This window comes from Rhinopithecus bieti, unplaced genomic scaffold (assembly GCF_001698545.2).
Source record: "Rhinopithecus bieti isolate Rb0 unplaced genomic scaffold, ASM169854v2 scaffold_30775, whole genome shotgun sequence".
Lineage (NCBI taxonomy): Eukaryota > Metazoa > Chordata > Mammalia > Primates > Cercopithecidae > Rhinopithecus > Rhinopithecus bieti.
Genome location: NW_016813906.1, coordinates 3,841,613 through 3,857,461, shown reverse-complemented (window position 1 = coordinate 3,857,461; position 15,849 = coordinate 3,841,613).

Below are 15,849 nucleotides of genomic sequence, written 5' to 3'. Positions count from 1 at the left end.
ATTTTGTCCAAAAACACGGGATCTTAAAAAAACAACAACAAAAAAAAAAAAAAAAAAAAAAAAAACTTTAATCTACATTCTATTCTTTGCCTCTAGTGTGAATAGATTCTATATTTACCAGTGAACCCATGAGCACTCTTCAGCTATAAGAGGTAGACCCTCTGAGTGTACCAAATTTTACTAGTAACTCTCCCCACCATCAGTACCTCTACTTATACATCCATTTAGGAAATTAAGTTTTAAATATGCAGTATGACTTTATATCCTAATCTGGTAGCAGTTACATGATTTATGTGCATTTGCCAAACTTATGGAACTACATTAAATAAAAGGTAAATTTTATTCCATGTAAATTATATTTTAGGGAAAAAAAAGCAAAGAAGTGGTGAGACGTGGAGGCACTGTCGTGAAGAATCTGGATATAGTTACCCAGGGAAAATCATTACAAATAGCTGTTGGGACAGATGAATGCTGGTGGGCTAACAAAGTCTAAGGGAAGTAGAGTTTATTCACCCTGTGGCATTTATCAAACTAGGGTCCAAAGAATGTTCATAGACACATAACATTCATGTGTTAGTTCACAGACATTAACATTACTGTTAGTGAACCATTCCCTAGTCTCCCAGTCTAGGTTAGACATCTTAAAAATATCTGATTTTGGCCAGGCATGGTGGCTCATGCCTGTAATCCCTAGCACTTTGGGAGGCTGAGTCGGGCGGATCACGAAGTCAAGAGATCAAGACCATCCTGGCCAACATGGTGAAACCCCGTCTCTACTAAAAATAAAATAAATAATTTTTAAAAATTAGCTTGGCGTGGTGGCACACTCCTGTAGTCCCAGCTACTCAGGAAGCTGAGGCAGGAGAATTGCTTGAACCTGGGATGTCGAGGTTGCAGTGAGTCGAGATCACGCCACTGCACTCCAGCCTGGTGACAGCATGAGACTCCAACTCAAAAAAAAATTTTTTTTGATTTGTAAAGACAAGCCCCGTGTCTTTATTATTTTATCTTCAAGCATCTAGAAGAGTGGTACATTAAAACATATATATCAAAAGCACAGATATATGAATAAACAGGAGATTAATAATAAATAGTTGTATAATCCTAAATTTCTGTCAAAAAACGAAGGCATCAGTCTAGTTTAGGGTGGTAATAATTCGTAGTTAAGTAAAAGTTTATGAAGAGAAGATATTAGGTACCCTGTAACAGCATGTTTTCAATCAGAAGTTAATGGATTCAGTGTTGCCTCAGTAATTACTTGGTTTGAGAAGAAATCATTCTAGAAATCCACTATGTTCCATACCATCTCTAATTTTGGGAATCTGATTAATAGATACAGTTTTATGGAGAAATGAGCATTAAAGAATGGGCTGAATTTGAACTGTAAGAAAGAAGTGCATTCCAGAGTAGGGAACATGTACCAAGGTATGAATATCTCAGTTGTTCTGCAGTGAAAGGGAAATAAATCACTAAAGTTAAACATGAGAAATAATGAAAAACTCACAAACTGCTAACATAATTCAGTGTTGTTTCTTTATGATCACTACATATTGACAACCTAGGTGGAATAATAGTGTAGTAGTTAAATTCATGCTCTCTACAGCCAAAGTGCCTGCATTCTGATTTCATTTCTGACACCAAATCTCTTGAGTAAAGTCTTTCAACTCTCAGTACCTCAGTTTCCATGCCTAAAATATAGACACAAAAAAGTACTGATCCTATGAAGTGGTTCTACTGGTTAAATAATTTAATACGTGTAAATTACTTAGAACAGTAACTGGTATATTTTCATGTTCAGCAAATATTATCATTTAATTTAAGGCCACAAGACATTTCCCATGAAGGTTAGATACGTCTTTCAACATTTAACAAAATTAAACTCAGTCTTTCCGAAGCCAGAATTATAACAACTTACTTCCACTTTAAGACAGGTTCCAGTATTGTAACAACACAATCTTATTTACCTTAGTATGGTACTCAACTTCATAAAAGTAAAAGGAAGACTCTAATTCATCTGAGTATACTCCATGCATTCCCATTGATGGCATTTAAGAATCCCAACTACAGTGACACTAGAATTAAATTGTGCTAAGCAATGGGTAGCTCCTGAAAGCAATATATCTCTAGAAAAAGCCATGTCCCTGCTCTGCTTTAAAAAAAAATGTAACAAACACTCTTTAAAAATGCTAAAAACTTCTTTCTAAATCGCATTGCACATGAGCCATTGGCTTTGTTTGTTGCCTTGAACTAGATTCATTCAAAGAAGTAACTGAAATATTAATTTGATCTGTGATTTGGAAAATGTTTCTCAATAAAAATATTCAAAAGCCTGACTGCTTCTCAGCTCTCAGATGAATTAAGATTTAACTCTGACATGAATTGAACCTCTCTCTGGGGATGCTTCTCTTTAGGGGGCTGAGATCACAGAGTTCATCCTTATGGCACTAGCAGCTCTTTGATTTTTGTCAGGAGGCCTGCCACCAGAGAGCAATGCATAGCAACATCAGGGTATGTCTCCCATGTTCCCTAATGAAAAGCTAGCCTGGAGACAGGGGCAGGTTGGAGGGTAAATTTCAAAGAGGGGAAAGGTCAGTTCTTGGTCAAAGTATGAAGAGCGTATGAAAGAAAGAAAACTTCGAAAATAAAGCATTAACATAAATTACTGAAAACAGCCTTTCAAGTCTTATAGAAAAAGATGAAGCAATGCTACCATGATAAAGGTTCCCCCTTTTAAAGGATGTATCCATCTTTGTCCTCTTCTTATTACTTCAGAAAATTACCAGAAATGTCGATGGATGCTTCCATTTGAGTTTCTTAAAGAAAACTTTACGGTTATTGAAATTTAAAAGATCCCACCTCTTTAAATCAGAAAGGCGTAAGGTCATAGTTAGCTTTCTGGGAAAAAAATAAAATCTGTAACTTTGCCAGAACAGCCTTTACTAATGGAGGGGGAAATGGTAAAATTGACATAACATTATAACATAAACTGATCAGTTTAAAGAGATAGAGACATCCATCAGTGTCAATAATAAATCTGGTAAATAATAAATCTGGTAAAATTATTAATCTGTAAGTAAACTAGGTAATTATTTTTCCAAAATGAAGGTTTTTGGGGACCTAAAACATCTACTGTCTACACAGTTCAAAGGAATAAAATGACTGGCCACTCTCCATTTACACCACTGATCCACTGGAATGAATGATAGAAGAACAAAACTACTTAGAAAGATCGAGAAACAAAAACTCAGCTAAGCATAAAGAATATGGCAAATACTTCAGGTCTTTGCAGGTGAGACATCAATACCAGCGGTTCCCAGAACATTGAGTTTTGGTCTCAGGGCCCCTTGGACTCATAAAGATTACTGAAGATCCCAAAGACCATTTGTTTATATGAATTATATCCTTTAATATTTGATATTTTAGAAATTAAACCTAAAAAAATGTATTAGTTCACTTTGCAAAAGCAATAAACTCATTATATATTAATATAAGCAACATCTATTTTAATAAAATTCCTATATTTTCCCAGACAAAATAAATGAGAATGACATCTTACACTTTTGAAAATTGCTTTTAATATCTAGTTTAGTAAAACAGCTGAATTTTATGTTTCTGTATTCAATTTGTTGTGGTATCTTCATTTTGATTAAAAATGTCAAGAAAATATGTTCTTATACAGAAATGTAATAGGAAAGGGAAAAAGTATTTTAATAATCTTTTCAGACACATTTAGGTATTCTTCTCTGGTATACACTGATACATGACAAGTGGCAGTTTCTGTAAGGTTAGTTGCAATGTGGACTCTGAAATCATATCAGTGAATTTTCTATACACTGGTATATTGAAATCAATGGGTCAATGTTAAATTTTGAATGGTTCTTTCACCCGTCTATGATTTATATCATCATGCACTAGTCGTTTGGAAAATAATGGCTTACTGAGTTATGTAGATCTTCCATTACAAAATACATTTTAAAAATCACATTGATTAATATCACCACCAATCTCAATAGAAAATAACTATTGAGAAGCTGTCAAGCTCACAGTGGTGGATACAAATTTTCCAGAGACTTATTTTTTCTCAAAAGCTTAAATTTTATTATTGGCAACAAATACTGTGAGTTGTTTTCCTTGAAGCAATAGTTTCATTTCATTCATTATCAAGAAAAAATATTGCCAGATATCCAATTCTACATAATCATAGTTTGTCAGTCATTCTTTCAAATAAAAATGATATGCCATGAAAAAAGGTGTCTAGTTCAGCTCACTTCTCAAATAACTGTATAAGTGCTTTTTCTCAAGGCTTACTCTGTTTGAGTATGCAGCAAAAGTGCTTTATAAGTACTTCCTGTCTTGTCACACAGAATATTAAAAAACTAGTACTCAAGCATCAAGATTTAATCAAAATAATAAGTGTTACATTTTCATCAAGAACATTCTATGTGAAACTGCTTTGCTTTCTTTTTACTGAGTCCAGTTTGGCACTACTGCCTGGATTTATGCCACGGTGCCAGCACTTTTACCCACCATTGCTTTTGCACCATCAGTGCAAATGTCAACACAAAGAAATAAGCAAAGTGCAATCAGTCTTCTGTATCTACTGGTTCTGCACCACAAGATTTCAACCAACTACGGATTGAAAATATTTGGAAAAAATAATACAAGAATAAAAAATTAATACAAATAAAAACAATACAGTGCAACAACTATTTATATAGCATTTACATTGCATTAGGTATTATAAGTAACATAGAGCATATGGGCAATGTGCATAAGTTATATGCAAATACTATGCCATTTTATACAAGGGACTTAAACATCCAACGGATTTTCATATCCTTGGGGGATGAGGAGACAGAGTGGGGAAGGGGGGGTGTCCTGGAACCAATCCCTTGCAGAAACCGAGGGATGACTATAATGGCTTAGTGTTATTATAAAGGTATTTTTCAGTTCACAAACTCCCTGAAATTGTTCTGTAGACATCCAGAGGTCCACAGACCGTGTTTTGAAAACTGATAAAATAGAGAATTGCTTATTCCTTGGTTAAAGCCCAAGGAATAAGCAAGAACTGTGAGAGTCTGAGTAAGAAGCAGGGCCAATCTCTGACCACAGCCAAAGGCTCCTCTAATGATTGCACTTGTAAATTAGAAGGGAAATCTCTGTACTATAGGTAGTGGTCATATCCCGAAGGAAGTCAAACATGCTTTTAACCTTTTTAAACTCATGTCTTGAGGAGAATAAAGAGAATTGGTTACAACTGATTGGATATAACTGTATTCACAAGGTTAAGAATAATTTCAGTCAAAATTAGAACAGGACGTCTCTAGACTTGAGAAAGAATGTCTTCCAAAAAAGAGAAAGATTATTATTATACTACTTTTATTGTATTTTTTCCAAATATTTTTGAAAGATTCTAAGATGTTTAAGTCCCTTGTGTAAAATGGCATGGCATTTGCCTATAACCTATGTAGATTCCCCCATATGTTTTAAATTATCTCTAGATTATGATACCTAATGAAATGTAAATGCTATATAAATAGTTGTTATACTGTATTGTTTTCATTTTTTCCTGCTGTACTATTTTTTATATTTTTTCCAAATATTTTGGAAAGATTCATTCAATAGGTAGAATGAGTAACGAGCTAAGGATATGATCAAATGGCTAATGTGTTGCTTATCTTAACAAGGAAAGAAAGATGAATCCAGATATAAAAGAAAAACAAAAACCAGAAAAGAAATTCTGATGCAAATAGGAAGCAAACTCAGTAAGGTATGATTTTGAGCCATCAATGGAAAGAAAAAATAGATAATCCATTTTGTCTGATGCCAGGAAATTTCTCCTTTGAGTTGCTCAGGGATTTTGACTCTGGATTTGTAGAGAAGGAAATATTTACATAGTTATAATGATAACTAAATCTAGATCTAATTAACCAATAGACAAGATTTCAATGTGGCTGCTGAAAAACATGTAAATATTATCAATATTGGAGATGCCAAGCAGAAACGATGGGAAGAAATGGTAGAAGGCCTAAGAATATTCTCAGTGATGGGGAGTTGAGAGATGCAATAAGATCAATAAGAAACACAGGAAAACTACTATGCATTGAAGTGACGGATTATTTAAAGTTACAAAGTTAAAGTTAAGAAGACATTTTTAAAATCATGCAACTGTCACAAATTGGGAAACGTAAGAGGGACCAGTATTGTGAATGAGCTAAGTTTTCTTAGATATGCTGAGTCAATAGATAATGCTTAAATGTGCTAAATCAAGAAGCTGGGATGTAGGCCAAGTATAGTGGCTCACACCTGTAATCCCAGCAGTTTGGGAAGCTGAAGTGGGCAGATCGCTTGAGCTCAGGAGTCTGAGACCAGCCTGGGCAACATGGCAAATTCCCGTCTCTACAAAAATTAGCCAGGCAATGGTGGGATGCACCTGTGGTCCCAGCTACTCTGGAGGCTGAAGTGGGTGGGAGGCAGGCTTGGGTTTGGAAGGCAGAGGTTGCAGTGAACCAAGACCACACTACTGCACTCCAGACTGGATGACAGAGGGAGACACTCAATAAAAAAAAAAAAAAAAAAGGAAAAAAAAGAAAGAAATTAGGATATAAATTATATTAGTCAAACAGCTTTAATATTTGATAACTATTATGACATAGACACATAATGATCAGAACAGAAGTCTATATTCAGAATGGATGCTGACTGGGACACACTGGCTACATATCACCTCTGTTTTTAAAAAAGAATTAGGGAGGTAATAACTGAAAGAAAGACAGGAACAAGCCAAAAGGTGGGCAGGGTTGAGCAGAACTGTTGCTTTTTGTTAAACACCCTTTTGCGCTGTTTTAATTGTTACTATATGCATGTATTACTATGATAAGTAATTGTAAATTATGAGTATCATGTTTCCACCCTATCCACAATTAGCACTGTTTAAAAACTATGCTACTATTCACTGAAGTATATAAGCAATTGATGTCTAATAGAATCAATCAATAAAATGTGAAGATAAATGTTTCCTTGATTTAGTAGCAGTTTTAAAATCTCTATTGTATTTTTACATACATTCTCAAAAATATATGAAGGAATTACTTCAACTATTAATCTGGGAGATAATTTATAATTTTAATTTCTTTCCCATGACGACAGGGAAACAATGGAAAACAGACTAAAACATGTAGGTTATCTCTAGGGCACATTTCTTTAAAAGTTATTAACGTTTTTGAGCAATAGGAGATTCTCTTACCAAAATTAAAGATTATATTGTGAATTTTATTTTACTTTAATGAATGGGCCCTGATGAGCCATAAGTTATATCTACATGGCACAGTTAACGATCCTTTCTGTTCTTCAGATCACCATGAGAATAAGAGACCTACAATAATTACATGTTGTATTTTGAGGATATTGCTTCACTTGAATTTATGATTAGTACAATTAGTCACAGATATTGTTGGCTGCAACAAGTAAGTCTATGAAAAAGAGTCTTCCAAATAACATAGATGCCTGTGCTAAGGATTGTCTGATGTTGGACTAATTCATTCTGAAGGCATACGAAGTCAGTATGGATAGTTATCTGTACTGTAAGATCAAAATGTAGAATTTACTTTCAATTTTCAGACATTCCAAAACCTAGAAATTTGTAGAATTGTGTGTATATTAATAAAAATAAAAAAAAATTGTATCTATTAGACAGTTGTTACATTATAAGATATAAGGGGGTGGGGAAGGTCTCAGAACACTTGGGTTCATTTGGAGAAGGACTTGACACAGAACAGTTTCAAAGGCACAGCCCATTTAGCCAAACACCCCCACCTTAAATCAACTTCCTCACTCTGTATAAGAATATCTTTGTGCAGTATTTGGGATCTTCAGGGTCAAAAAGTATTTCAGGCCTTAGAATGCTCTTCTTTTGTGTATTTTAAACATTCGAATAGTAGTTCCTTCTTTGTTTATGTTTACTACAAGTTTTGGTAGATCCTATAGGCTATAAATATACTATAATATTTATACATAGTTTGATAATACATATCAGAAAAAAATGTAAAATTTCTACATATATGCACATAATGTTAACTTCATTAGAAATGGGAAAAAGTTTTACTAAAGTGAGAAATATTGAATTATTCAAATCAAATAGCTTTGTGTTTGTAGACTTAAGTCTTCAACAGCCTAATAAAAGCAAAGATAGTTAATAATTCACAGCTTTGATTATCTTTAACCAGCTGGGTGAACTTTTGAGCCTATAAAATTTATATAAATACATACAAATTTTGAAAGACTATTACTGAGGCCTGTATGTTATTTTAAATACTGATTAAGTCTTGGGTTATATATCAAAACCATCAGTTGTAGCAAACATATGTGACTATCCATACTGACTTCAGATATCTTCAGAATGAATTAGTCCAACATCAGAAAATCTTTAGTTTTTAGAGTTAGTATAAGTTTATTAGTTAAAGCAACAAAGTTACATAAATCATACACACTAAAACATTTCATCTGGAAATATAAAGTAGAGTCCTTAAGCTCTTATGGCACATTAAATAAATGTGTATTAAAAACTATTATAGCCAGTTAGTGGCTCATGCCTGTAATCTCAGCATTTTGGAAGGTTGAGGTAGGATAGGAGGATCATCTTGAGGCCAGGAGTTTCAGACCAGTCTGAGCCATATAACAAGACTCCATCTCTACAAAAATTCAATACATACACACACACACACACACACACATACACACAAACGCATGCACACACAATAAACCTCATTATTTCTACCTAAGAATGCAAATTTAATGCACTAGCTTTTCCCCCATGCATTCAATTATTTATTCATCATTCATCCTATAAATATTTATTGAGCTCCCTGCTCTTACACTATTGTAGAGAAGGCAGAGACATAAAACATATGGCCATAATACTGTGTGATAAGTACGCTTGGTTATTTACCAAGTTAGGCCACTCACAGAAATTAATAAGGTTAATTACAAAAGTCCCTCAATAATTTTACCTCTAAAGTAACTGGGTTTTTTAAAAAGTTGCCTGCATTAGCTTCATTATACTATAAAAGAAATGGCAAGTGAAAACCTCTAGAATTATTATATTTACATTAAGGAAAACCAGGCAAGATGCCTATCTTCTCAACTTCATATTCATTTAATGGACAACCATACTTCATCTTTTCCTCAGTTATAGAAATTCTTGAAAGGCATTATAACTAGATCATTTTAATAAGAGAGAAGACCATCATATAGAAAATGACTAAATTATTCTCAGTTTAGAATTTCACTATTTATTTATTCATTTATTTATTTATTTTTGCCTCAGGCTTTGGGGACATTAAGGCCATGTTATAAATCCTGGTCACTGCTTTTCTAAAGACCAAAATGAGAGTTTATTAGCATCTCAGTGGTTGTCTCAATAATGACAAAACAGTTGCTCATTACTGCTCATTAGTTTCATATTAGATTCATTTGCAATAGCAATACATCTTCTATTCATACTCGATTACAAAACAACATATATGATTTGACACCTGCTGTAAAACAGAATTCATTAGATAGTAATAATACAAATAGAAATTCAGAAGCTGGACTTTTATTTGCTTCTGTGATGACTCTGTACAAGAAAATGCCTTTGAAATCATCTAGGCTAGAATAAGATAAATATGCACAGCAGCTGATCAGGTTTTTAAATACTGAATTCTCTGTTTTTCTATCTACAACAATGTTCTATATACATAATGTAATATTTTAATGAGTGGCATAATTTCCAAAATAATGAACCACTTCTTACTATACAGATGAAATGAAATATTAAATTAGAGAAGCATATTGAATAAAAAAAGGAGCCCAAGACAGTTTTTAAACTGTAGGATAAACTGAACTATTTTTTCATACATTTCATACTTTTGCATACATTTATGCCTTAATCCATGAAGAATAATCAGGTTTCAAAGTGTACCTAATCATTCCTCTTGATATTCAATTATGTTTGCTTACTTGAACAAATACTTGTGGCTATTTCCACATGTCACCGCATACAATGAAAGAAGAATGTTTAACTATTATTATTTTGTTTGGATTCATGCACCCTAAATCTCCAAAATGCAGTCACAAATTCAAAATGAAATAACTGTTTCTGCTTTTCTGAGAGTTTTAGAAGGAAAATCTAACATACTTTGTTTCATGTAAGAATCAATCTTCTACATTTCTATAGAAAATAAAAACATTAACCAGTCCTTTAAAATATATGAGTTGACCCATTGTGGTGGCTCACGCCTGTAATCCCAGCACTTTGGGAGGACAAGGAAGGCTGATCACTTGAGGTTAGGAGTTTGTGACCAGTCTGCCCAACATGGTGAAAACCCATCTCTATTAAAAATACACAAATTAGCCAGGTGTGTTGGCACACTCCTATAATCCCAGCTACTTGGGAGGCTGAGGCAGGAGAATTGCTTGAACCCGGGAGGCGGAGGTTGCAGTGAGTCAAGATCGCGTCACTGCACGCCAACCTGGGCGACAGAGCAAGACTCTGTCTCAATAATAATAATAATAATAATAATAATAATGATATGAGCCATTGGAGACTTTCTTTTGTTCCATTCCACAACCTCTTTTTAGTTATCTACAATATTCCAGGGACATTAAGATTATGATATTCATACCTTTGTGGGACTAGAATTTAACAATATCAATTCTGTCCGATTACAAATTCCAATGAATCTAAATAATGGTTGAATTCCTACCATATTGCACAAACCTAGAACATGGTAGCAACTCAACAAATATTTATTAAATGAATTAATGAATGAGTGCTGTGAAAAATAAGATAGAGAACAATAATACCTGCTCTTTGGTTGCATATAATTCTGGTGAGGAAGTAAATCTCAAGAGATATTTAAAATAAAAGTAAAGACTGGGTGTGGTGGCTCACACCTGCAAACCCAACACTTTGGGAGGCTGTGGCGGATCATCTGAGGTCAGGGGTTCAAGACCAGCCTGGCTAACATGGTGAAACCCCGTTGCTACTAAAAATACAAAAAATTAGCCAGGTGTGGTGGTGCATGCCTGTAATCCCAGCTACTCAGCAGGCTGAGGCAGAATTGCTTGAACCCGGGAGGCAGAGGTTGCAGTGAGCTGAGACTGCACCATTGCACTACAGCTTGGGCAACAAGAGTGAAACTCCATCTCAAAAAAATAAAATAAAATAAAATAAAATAAAATAAAATAAAATAAAATAAAATCAGTATGTGTGAGGATAGGTAGTGGAGACCACACTTATTTTGAGAATGAAGAAAATGGAGAGATCACCATAAGCTGAAACTGCAGAGTATTTTTTTTTTTAATCACATGGTTATATATCTTCATCCAAGCTCTGAAGGCTGAGCTGAATTTGCATAGGTGGAAGCTCAGAAACAAATATTTTAGGCTAGGGAAAAGAATTGGTCTAAGTTTAAAGGTAGAAATGAGCATAGGAAATATTGATGCTATCCTCAATAGGTATTTTACAATATAAAGTTTGTAAATGTATTTTCACAGATACACTGCCTATTTTCAGACATTAGAATAATGCTGTTACAACTGTTAAAGCATGCTTCATTTTGTGTTTGGAAATGAATCTGCTAACATCATAAAATATACCATTTGCATGCAGACGTGTAGAAAGAAAATCAGCTCAGGGTCATGATGCCCAGCAAGTAAATTCATGCCACTTACACACAATAGTGTTGGAAGTTAAATTGTCGAAAATTAGTTAATGATTCTAGTGTTAGTATGTACACTACAATTTAGGTAAATAAACTCAAATTCAAACAGGTATATTCTCAAAAAGTAAAATTTCCATCCTTATAATTGACCATAACATACATATACATAAACTAAGCTTTACAATAATCAAAGCCTTAAGTAAATGTTACATTCTATAAGAGATAATTATTTTGTAATAGAAAGCAGATCACAGGAGAGCTTCTTGCCCTCCTTGCTTAAAAAAGAAAATCCAAGCAGAAATTCAAATTTAAAAATGACAAAATAAAGGTTCCATACAAAGGCAAGTTATGTAACTTGACTGCTTACTATTATTTATTCCTTGGGTCTTTATAACAACTGACTTAAAATCACATTTCAACATTTTTTTGTTTTTAAAACACCTGGCTTTAGCACCACCAGGAAAATTATTTTATGTTTTTTAAAATTCATGAATATGTATCAATATTATCTCTATTATTTATTTTTATCAGTTAATGTCTAATATAGAGTTTCCAGGGTTAGCACATAAAAATATAGGATGCACAGTTAAATCTGAATTCCAGAAAACTGCAAATTATTTTTAGCATATTTATATTCCATGCAATATTTTGAGCATAGTTTTACTATAAAATTATTGTTTATCTGAAATTTGACTGGACGTCCTCTACCTTTTCTGGCAATTTTAGTATTAAACAGTGCATTGCATTCTCAAAAGCAATTGTTTCTACAACCTTCTTTTCTTCTCATCAAATACCATGGTGTCTTGTGGCCTGTGATTTCAGTTATAATTCTAATCCAGGCTGAATCAAGGCAGTTGGTATTTACACATTTTTCCCACACAAAATTATGTTTTCTAATAATTTAGAAAATTTTAATTTTCTAATAATTGTTTACTATAACTTGTTTACTATAACTGTTTAGATCTTGTCACTGAGGCCTTCTTATAGATTGAAATCTTAATGTTATTTATATTTGCACTATTTAGAACAGATAGATAGCATTCCTAATTCCAGACTGCCATTTTGCATATATTAGGCAATACTTTCTCTCTTTACTTTAATTCAAAGATTAATAGCTTTTGACTCTTACTCAGAATCCTGTGTTTAACAGTAAGAATCAACTCTCCTCTTTTCTTCTTGCTCATTCTCAATCTCTGGCTCTCTTTTTTCTTTGTCTCTTTTTCTTTCACACATACATACATGCATACAGCACACACACACTAACACACACATCCTGATATACCAGAACCTATGGGATTATAATATGCTTTTATAGTTCCAACCAAGGTAGTTCTTGAAGCCATAGAGGCACTAAGCCACTGTGTATTATCTGAAAATGTGATATGATTTGCATGACTTTTCTAAAATGTATTACTAAGTGGTTCAGTGACTAAGTTTATTTCATTCTTTCAGGACTTGTAAATGAGCCTCTTACCAAAAGCTTTTTATTAGAATTGCAATTGACTGTTTTCTAATCTGTTACTGCAATGGTTTTAGCCTGTGAAACAAATCTAGGCATTATTCTGAAATAATGAGTGACGTTTGAAATAAAGAAGTTTAAACCTGAGTTTCAAAAAAAATCAAACAAATACATCCTCAGACATCCATGTGTCATTTGTTTTGGATTTTGTTCATTAAAGGAAATAATCTATTCCTTTAATATTCCTCAATAATGGTTAACTTTTTAAACTATGTTCTCTGCCAAATAAAAGTATACTCAACACAAAGAATACAGATTTCCCTTTCATATGTGTGGTAATTTTTCTCTACCTAACATTTTATGAGTTCTTCCAATAAAACAGGCAACTAGGGTAAACGTATTGTTTAGTGAAATATCAAAAAATCCTGAAGTTGATCAGGCATTATTGAGATATATACTAGTTCTTCTGGTATAGTGGAAGATCATTTGAAACTGTATTAAATAATCACCTATCAAATTCTCAGCAGTTACAGTGAATGTAGAGACTTACAGTCCAGTTAGCTGGTCATTATTCTAATTCCAGGGACCAGTTAGTGGTCCATTTACTCTAATTTCACACTTGAAAGGTAAAGAAACGTACAAACATTTAGGTGTTAACATTCACGCAACGAAGATAAAAGGCTTGCAATTTTAATTATCATCTAGAAAATACTAAGTTTTGTCCAATTATATGACTATATAATTAGCCAGGTCAGTCTGTAGGGATTTAGATGCAAAAACTATTTTGTCAGGAAACCATGCTTACACAGGGATTAACTTAATAACAGAAACAATATCTAAGAAGATAAAGATATTAACATTTAAAATGTTATCAAAATAGATTGCTTTCCTCTAAAAATGTAGAATCTTCCATGGTTACAAAAGTAATACAAGCTCATAATGGAAAATTTCAAAATTATAGAAAGTGTGTAGATGAAAATGAAAATTTCTTACTCTAGCACTTTCTTAGAAATCTCTTGCTTTTTGATGCAGTTGTTTCTGGTCTTGTAAATATTGATATTTTTATAAAATTGGGATTATATGTGGCTTTTAATAATAAGATAATTAAAATTTAAAAGACAATGGGTAAAGTAAAAAACAAATGAGACCTAACTGAAGAAATGTTAAGATGCAAAACGAATCTGTTGAAATGACATAAAAATGCAAGAAGAAGAAAAGTATAAAACATATATAAGATAAAAAGACATGGAAGAATTATTGAGAGGGTCAGTAAAAACATTCAATGAGATAGTAGGTAAACATTTTCTCACTTTGGTAGGGTGTCTACTGTTAAAGCAAGGACATTGATTGGGAAAGAATAGGATCATGTAAGTTGGAAGACCCAGATGAAGGTAGGGCCATTAAGCTCCTAAATTCTGATGAGTCTTCTTTGACAGTAGATGAGACCTCCCCACCCCACTAGCGGGGATCTCTCCAACCTCAAGGGTAGTAGCCTCTCTACCCTCTTCTAAGGGGATTGCTGCTGCTTTGCCTAAAGAAACTGAAATAGCCACCCCTGAGGCAGATGCTAAGCAAGACAATGCTGATTCTCCTCAGAACCCACCCCACCACCTCTATAATCAAGAAGAACTACTTGAGTTTTCTACTTTATATAGACAGAAATCTGGGGGACATGTGTGGAAACTGGTATAAAGGGTGCGAGATAATGGTGAAAGACAAATAATGTTGGATCAGGCTGAAAGTACTGGCATAGAGTCACTGAGCAGAGATTCTGCATTTAATGTTAAAGCTTTGGGAGTTAGGAGGGATTTTAAAAGTTTGTTTGGTTGAAACTGAAAATTGGAACAAAAGGTGGCCCACAGTGACCAAAGTAAAAATGCCAGACATGCCTTGGTTTTACTTAGTGGAAAGAATTCAGTCTTAGGGAGATTGGAATGTTAGAGTGGATTTACCATTTAAGATCCATTCACTCATATTGGGAAGGTCTAGAAGACATACCACTGACCAATACTGTGAGGAAATAAATTTGTAATTGAAGTCTCAGCATTCTTGAAAATCTTTGTGATCACTCTTCTCTGTGGAGCAGACCTCACAGTGGGAGCTGAAGTCACTACATTAGAAAACCTAAATGTAATGGGAGTAATTGGATCCCGGATGACAAGAGCCAAGAGGCAGGATTCAATCTCCAAGGCAAGGTGGGTATGGTTACTGTGATGGACAGCAGAGTCAAAGCAACAGTCAGAATACTTGGCCCTCAACTGACCTATGGCATTGGCTATTTAATTGCTGGTGTTCCTAAAAGTGAAACAGAAAAGAGGCCTACTAAATTCTTACTTGACCTTTATGAACAGAAAAGTTCTAGGTCAAGTGAACAGAAGTCTAATTTGAGTCATAAAAATGAAGAGTCATGACCTCCCAATCAATTCCTAGACAAGCCAGTTTACAGATCCAGAATCCTTCTAATGAGGGCAAGGCTGGGTCCCATCAAGGAAGGACCCCAGTAAATTGTCAAAAATGAATAATAGTAATCTTTCTCTCAGCCTTCCCCAAAGACCTTTGGACTTGGACTGGAACTGACACCATCAATATTCTTCCTTCTCAGTTCTTTAGACTAAGACTGAAACTATACCATCAGTTCTGCATCTTCAGTTTGCTAAATAGAGATCTTGGGACTTCCCAGCCTCC